Below are 8,489 nucleotides of genomic sequence, written 5' to 3' on the forward strand. Positions count from 1 at the left end.
GTGTCGTTCCCAATGCCAAGCGGTTTATCAAAGTGGTCAAACTACAGAACAACTCCCTTCTCTCGGCGCAGGGGTAAAATTTTGCTAGTAAGAAAAATAAGATTTTTTCCCTCCAAACTGTTAACATGAATCGCCCATTTAAAAGGCTACGCTCAGCATAAGAAGAATTCACAGCAACTTTAGAATCTTGATTACCTCTGGAAAGGGGTCCGAGATATTCATCTGAATCACTATTTATAATAGCAAAAAAAAAAGAAGGTTGGAGAAATAAATTATGAAACATTCCATGCTTTACTGCCTGTAAAAAGAAACAGTGTGGGGCTGGCCCGGTGGCGCAGGAGTTACTGGTGGCACACGTTCTGCTTCGGGGCCCAGGGTTAACCTGATCGGATCCCGGGTGTGGACACGGCACCGCTTGGCACTCCATGCTGTGGCAGGGGTCCCACATATAAAGTAAAGGAAGATGGGCACGGATGTTAGCTCAGGGCCAGCCTTCCTCAGCAAAAAGAGGAGTCTGGCAGCAGTTAGCTCAGGGCTAGTTTTCCTCAAAAAAAAAAGAAAGAAAGAAAGAGAGAAAGAAACACATGTATCCCTAGGTGCAGCCGTGGCCATTGTATTTTGTGAATAAATAAATATTGCTAAATTGTAGAAAGGATGAACCAGTTGCACTACCAGCATATTTGGGAATGCCTGTTACTTCACACCCTTGATAACACATTGAGTTAGTAATTTCTTTTTAAGCTCTGCCTATCTAGTAGGCATGTGCGTGCATATGTGCACACACACACTTAAAATCTATTTTAGTTGCTAAGGAGAAATGAGTGGGATCTGTTCAGCCACCTGAATCCCTGAAGGAGCAGTTTGTCCACCCTCCTAGTGCACAAAGCTGATGGGATAAAGTTACTTTGATTTCTGGTGCAACTTTCTCTGCCTTTGTGGTGAAGGCTTATTTGAGGGGTGCTGGGAAAAGAAAAATAGAAGAAAAGAGGACACTTCCTAACTCATTCTATGAAGCCAATATTACCCTAACAGCAAAGCCAGACAAAGATATTACAAGGAAATTACAGATGAATATCCCTTATGCACGTAGATGTAGAAATCTTCAAAGAAGTACCATCAAACTGAATCCAGCAGCATATTAAAAGATTATACACCACGACCAAGTGGGATTTGTCCCAGGAATGGACATTTCACTGAAGATTATTTAGAGGACATGGGAGGGTTCTCTAACACCAAGTAAAACTTCCTAAAAGTTGCCAGTAGTCAAAATACTGCTGAAAGGATGCAAGGATGGTTCAACATATGAAAATCAGTCACACCGTATTAAAAGAATGAAGGGGAAAAAAGCCACATGATCATCTCAACTAAGGCAGAAAGAGCATTTGTCAAAATCCAACTCTCTTTTGTGATAAAAACACCCGACAAACAGGGAATACAAGGGAACTTCCTCAACCTGATAAAGGGCATCTACAAAAATCCACTTCATGGTGAAAGACTGAAAGCTTTCCCTATGATCAGGAACAAGACGAGGATGTCAGCTCCCACCGCCTCTATTCAGCATTGTTCTGGAAGTTCTAGCCAGGGATATTAGACAAGAAAAAGAAATAAAAGACATCCAAATGGGAAAGAAAGAAGTAAAACTACATTTACAGATGATATATAGAAAATCCTAAAGAGTCAACAGAGACACTATTACATTTAATAAATGAATTCAACAAAGTTGCAGGATACAGGGTCAAAATATAAAAATAAGTTGTATTTCTATACACTAGCACTGAACAATCTGAAAAGGAAATTAAGAGAACAATTCCATTTAAAATAGCATCAGGGGCTGACCCCATGGCATAGTGGTTAAGTTTGATATGCTCTGCTTCAGCAGCCCGGGTTCACAGGTTCGGATCCCAGGTGCAAACCTATACCACTTGTCAGCCATGCTGTGGTGGCAACACACACATAAAGTGAAGGAAGATTGGCACAGATGTTGGCTCAGGGCTAATCTTCCTAAGCAGAAAAAAAAAAAAAAAGCATCAAAAAGAAAAAAAGTGCTTAGGAATGACCATTACCAAGGAGCTACAAGACACTGAAAATTATAAAATATTGCTGAAAGAAATTAAAGAAGACCTAAGAAAACGGAAAGACATCCTGTGTTCATAGATTGGAAGACTTAATATTATTAAAATGGCAATACTCCCCAAATTGATCTACGGATTAAATACACTTCCTTTCAAAATCCCAGCCCAGTGGCATAGTGGTTAAGTTGGCATGCTCCGCTTCAGTGGCCCAGTGTTTGCGGGTTTGGGCATGGACCTAAACACCACTCATCAAGCCATGCTGGGGCAGCATCCTACATACAAAATGGAGGAAGACTGGCACAGATGTTAGCTCAGGGACAATCTTCCACACCAAATAAATAAATTAATTAATTAAAAATCCCAGTTGGCTTTTTTTTGCAAAAATTGACAAACTGATTGTAAATTCATATGGAAATTTAAGGAACAGAGAAAACCAAAAACAATCTTAAAAAGAAGAACAAAGTTGCAGGAGTCATACTTCCTGATTTCAAAACACTCTACAAAGCTACAATAATAAAAACTTTGTGGTACTGGCCTAAGGATAGACATATAGATCAATGGAATATAATTGAGAGCCCAGAAATAAACTCATACATTTATGATCAATCGACTTTTGACAAGGGTGACAAGACAATTAAATGGGGGAAAGATTGGTCTTTTCAATAAATGGTGCTGGGACAACTGGATTCACATGCAAATGAATGAAGCTAAATCTCTACCTCACACCATATACAAAAATTAACTCAAAATGGATAAAGGACCTAAATGTAAAAGCTGAAATTATATAATGCTTAGAAGGAAACACAGGTGTAAATCTTTGTGACCTTGCATTTGGCAGTGATTTCTTAAATATGCTACCAAAGCACAAGTAACAGAAGAAAAAATGGAAAAATGAGACTTCATGCAAATTAAAAATGTTTGAGCTTCAAAGGATACCATCAAGAAACTGAAAAGGCAACCCATATAATGGGAGAAAATTTTCATAAATCGTATATCTGATAAGGATCTAGATCCAGAATATGTAAAGAACCCTTACAATTCATCAATAAAAAGACATTTAACCCAATTTTAAAATGAGCAAAGAATTTGAGTAGACATTTCTCCAACGAAGATATACAAAAAGCCAATAAAACATGAAAAGATGTCTAACATCATTTGTCATTAGGGAAATGTAGGTCAGAAGCAAAATGAGATACCACTTCACACCCACTGGGAGGGCGATAATCAAAATGACAGACAACAGCGGGTGTTGGTGAGGAGAAATCAAAACCTTCATATATTGCTGGTGAGAATGTAAAATGGAACAGCCCCTTTAGAAAACAATTTGCATTTATCAAAAAGTTAAACATGGGGTTACAATAAGACCCAGAAAATCCACTCCTAAGTATATACCCAAGAGAATTGGAAATATACTTCCACACAAAAACGTATACTTGAGCATTCATAAGCAGCATTATTCATGAAAGCCAAAAAATAGAAAGAACTCATATGTCTACCAACTGATGATTGGATAAACAAAATGTGGTCTATCCATGCAATGGAGTGTTATTCCATCGTAAAAAGGTATCAAGTACTGACACGTATTACAACATAGATGGATCTTGAACACATTATGCTAAGTGAAAGGTGAGCGATTGCTAATGCATAGGGGTTTCTTTCTGGAGTGATGAAAATGTCCTGGAATTAAATAGTGGTTATGGTTGCACCATCTTGTTAATATTCTAAAAATCACTGAATTGTGCAGTTTAAAAGTTGAATTTTATAGTATGTGAATTATATTTCAATGAAAAATCAAAAATGTTAATATTTTTAAGAAATTGGAGTACAAAAAAAGAAAAAAAAGAAATTGGAGTACGTTTGATATTTTATGTCGTTTAATGTTTGGAAACTCATACCTAATAGAATCCTAGGGCAGTCTTAAATTATAACTGAAAATGTATAATTGAGTCATTTAGACTTTGATTCAAAATTAAAATCTTCCTAAATTTATATATGTTGTCAGCATATCTAAGAGAATTTTACTCATCAACTTATTTTATAAGTTTAATGTATCAGAGTACTAAACAAAACTCTGTACTCAGACATTTTGTTTTCTTAAGGCAGATAATAGAAGTATTTGGAAAAGAATACAAATAAAGAAAAGTTAAAATTCAGCCTCAAATGTTTTCATTTGTCAATGGAATCAACTGTTAACCAAAGTCCCCTTAACAATGATGGTTACTATTTGCTCAACTTATAAACAAAATAAGATAGGTAAGCTGAATTTTGAATTTGTAACTTTAAAATTGAATATTATTATTATTGCTGTTTTTAAGACTGGCCCTGAGCTAACATCTGCTGCCAATCTTCTTTTTTTTCTTCTTCTCCCCAAAGTCCCCAGTACACAGTTGTATATTCTAGTTGTAGGTCCTTCTGGTTGTGCTATGTGGGACCCCACCTCAGCATGGCTTGATGAGTGATGCCACGTCTGTGCCCAGGATCCGAACCAGGGAAACCCCGGCCCGCCAAAACGGAGGGCATGAACGTAACCACTCGGCCCCGGTGCGGGGCCCAGAATATTAGTTTTAAAAAACAAAGTGTGCCTGAAAATTCTCTGCTCCCATCACTGCCCCCTACCTTTGCTCAGGTGATGGTACCAGCTGCTTGTGAGACCTCACAGAAATAGTCTATACATGAGAATGCTCTTCTACTCCCCCCCCCCATTTTTTATGTAAATGGAAGCATAATATACATACATTCCTTTACTTTTTTCACTTGACAACATTTCGGTTGTTCTAGAAAATTCCTGCCATTCTTTTGAAGAAAATAATATTCACAGAGGGCTTCCTGTAGATAAACCTGCAGAGGGTTTACTTTCTGCTCTTCATTCTCTCATGTCTTCAAAGCAACCTCTATCAGCCAAACCTGGATGGTGGTTGGGTTGGCGCTTCTGTTCGAGTGGAAGGAAGATGCCGCTGCAGTTACTGCTCTCAGTGGCCTAGATGGGCCACCAGGAAATAGAGAAATAAGAAATAGAACCTTTAAGGGGGTGATTAAAATAAGACCGGGAGGGTGGGCCCTGATCCAATCTGACTGGTGTCCTTATACAAGGCCTACAAGTCAAGGAGAGAGGCCTCGAGAAGCCGAACCTGCTGACGCCTGGATCTCAGACTTCCTGCCTCCAGAACTGTGGGGAAATAATTTCTGTTGTTTATTCCGCCCACTCTGCGGTGTTTTGTTACAGCAGACCTAGCAAACGAGTACAACAGGTCTCTTTGATCCTCATACGTCCCAACAACTTATCCAAACTGTTTCCTCCCAGACGGAAAACTCTAGAAGCGAGTAGAAGCTTTAGCCCCCTCACTTCCCTCCGCTGGACATGCCCTGTCCTGCAGGGCTAGTTTCCTCCTTCAGAGTGGCCGAGCCCCCTTGGATGTTTGCATTTGGGTGGGGCATGCTTGGGGCCCCAGAGCCTCCCCATGCAAGGGAATGGATTTAAGATTCTGGGATTTTTGGCCTGCTGAAAGTCCATGAGGGGGTGGAGGGTAGCTATTTCTCTCTCCTTGCTCTGCTCGGCCTCTAGGATAACAGAGTTAGAAGCTCATTCCCCGCTTCTTGAAATGCCCTTCTCCCTGCTTCGGTGGCATCCGTCTCTCCCAGGCCTCACTACTGCAATGCCTCTGTCTCCTCCTCGCTCCCTTGATTACTAAGTATCCTAGTGCTGTGGTGCTCTAGAGTCCCTGACTCATCATCTCCACTTGCCACCCAGGTGGATTCCAGTGCCTAAGCTCCATCTCTAAGCTGTGACTGCCCCAGGAGTGGTATCAGGCAGTCAGTACCCGCATCCCTAAAGGAGGGCAAGTACATCCCACCTCCCCTTTGAAGATCGTTCTTTCCTCATTTTGCAAAAGGAAGGTGTACTTTTCCCTTATACTGAATCTTACTGAGGGTTCTGTCAACACCTTCAGGGCACCAAAGGCACAATTGAAAAGGTTGATTTGCTGTGGATGCTGAGAAAGGGAAATAAACCCCTTTACAAAATTGGAGTTTCCATACTTGGCTTTCAACAAAATAAAGGAGGACCTAATAGATTTGTCAGCTGAATATTTAATTTAAAATTATTTTCCACGATCTTTTTGTTTTGTTTTTGCATACAATTGAAAGAGTTAAGGGACTGAGTGGTATTGCTGTGACAAAACTGTTTTTTCCTTTAAATTTTTGGAGTTTAGTGGTGCAGAAAAATTAAAATTGCAGTTTTGATTTTCCACAGATTTTTCAATTTATGAAGTTTTATTTTTTTTAAAAAATGAAATTGATTCAGAATACTGAAATCTTCATGGCTTTATTGCAGTGCTCAGAATCCAGGTAGGTATCAGGAGTTAGCATCCTTAATCAGTTTACCCATGAGACTTAGCAGGATAACAGATGGAGGATTTGAGGAGTAGGATTGCTGTTCTGATAGACGGTCTTTAACACGATTTCTGTCACAAAGCATGGAAGTCCTATCTGTATTCGTTTAAATGACCACATGTTCTGAATGTGAAGTATTTTAAATGTAAGTTTGATGTATTTTATAAGATTAAATGTAATCCTGATATATTTCGACAACTATAAACCAATTTTTTTTAAAGATTTTTTTTTTCCTTTTTTTCCCCAAAGCCCCCCAGTACATAGTTGTATATTCTTCGTTGTGGGTCCTTCTAGTTGTGGCATGTGGGATGCTGCCTCAGTGTGGCTTGATGAGCAGTGCCATGTCCCTGACCAGGATTCGAACTAACGAAACACTGGGCCGCCTGCAGTGGAGCGCTAACTTAACCACTTGGCCACGGAGCCGGCCCCTAAATTAATTTTTTTTACAGTGACAGAGGATTCATGTCTTTTTTGCGAACAGTTTTATTGCGATGTAATTCGCATGTCACACAATTCACCCATTTGAAGAGTACAGTTCAATGGCTTTAGGTATGTTCATGGTGTAGTGCAACCATCACCACCATCAATTTTAGGACATTCTCATTACCCAAAGGGAAACCCCACACCCTTTGGTAATCTCCCCCAACTGCCTCTATCCCCCCAGCCCTGGGCAGCTACTAGTTTACTCTCTGTCTCTATTAGATTTACTATTCTGGACATTCCGTATAATTGGAATCATAACTATGTGGTCATTTGTGACCGGATTCTTTCACTTAGCTTAACATCTCAAGGTTCATCCACGGTGTAGCATGTGTCACTAGTTCATTCCTTTTTACGGCTGAGTGATACGCCATTGTGTGGATAGACCACATTGTATTTATCGATTCTTTAGCTGATGAACATTTGGATTGTTTCTGCTTAATTTTTAAATGTTAATTCACAATTGGGTTCAGATAAAGGAAAATGGCCTTACTTTGTGGTAAATATAAGGCTTATTCGGCTTGTGAAAGAATGGCTATCAGAGACTCTCTTTTAAATGTGATGGAGGAGGCAAAATTTATGTTAGAGAGATCATTTATAAAAAGCAGCTCAGGGAGATAAGAAGCCAAAAGGAACTGTAGCATAACATGAACTTAAAAAAACAAAAAAACCTGGAATTTTATAATCTTCCTGAACTACTTCCCGCTGTATCTGTCACTTGAACTGTGGAGTTGTCATATGGGGGCAGCTGAGCATCGGAATCCCCTTGGCGGGTTTGGGGCAGCCACCATGTGAGGCAGTTTCACTCTCTGACAGCCTGAGGCCATACTCCTGCTCTCCCTGACCCCACCACACCGTGAGAGCAGGGTGGATGACCTAAACTTGGCCAATCTCATAGTCCGGCCTGGGACTTCAAGACTGGATGAGAGACCCAGAGACAGGTGGCCAGAGCGCGTTTGGGTTGTGAGAGCAGTTGCAGGTCGAGTGCCCGCCAGAAGTGGCGCTGGTGGAGCCTGACTTGGCCACGGCAGCAGCGTCCTTGCCAGCCTCCCCCTGGGCATGATTTTCGCTGTGGCTCTGGCTGCTTAGCATGGGAGAGACTAGCCAAGGAAATTGTGGGGGAAAAAAATTAATGAGAAGGGACTAGCTGAACCAGTTATTACACTTTATTATGATTAAATACTATATTGTACTTCAGTTATTTAAAAAGTTTGTATAGTAGTTAAAAGTAGTAAGTAAAAAATTTGAGAGGGAACATTTAGAGGCCACGAAATATGTCTTAGAAATTATAACATTCCTCTTCAGAACATTTGGCTTACTTATCATTTTGGAACTCACACTTGAATGCTTTCCTTTGTCATGTGTAACCAGCAGGGTTGATTAAATTGGACTCTCCCTTCCCACCCCCACATACAAATCTATTTTTTTTTCTTTTGAGGAAGATTACCCCTAACTACTGCCAATCCTCCTCTTTTTGCTGAGGAAGACTGGCCCTGAGCTAACATCCATGCCCATCTTCCTCTATATTATACATGGGATGCCTGCCAC

The sequence above is a fragment of the Equus caballus genome, chromosome 26 (assembly GCF_041296265.1).
Source record: "Equus caballus isolate H_3958 breed thoroughbred chromosome 26, TB-T2T, whole genome shotgun sequence".
Lineage (NCBI taxonomy): Eukaryota > Metazoa > Chordata > Mammalia > Perissodactyla > Equidae > Equus > Equus caballus.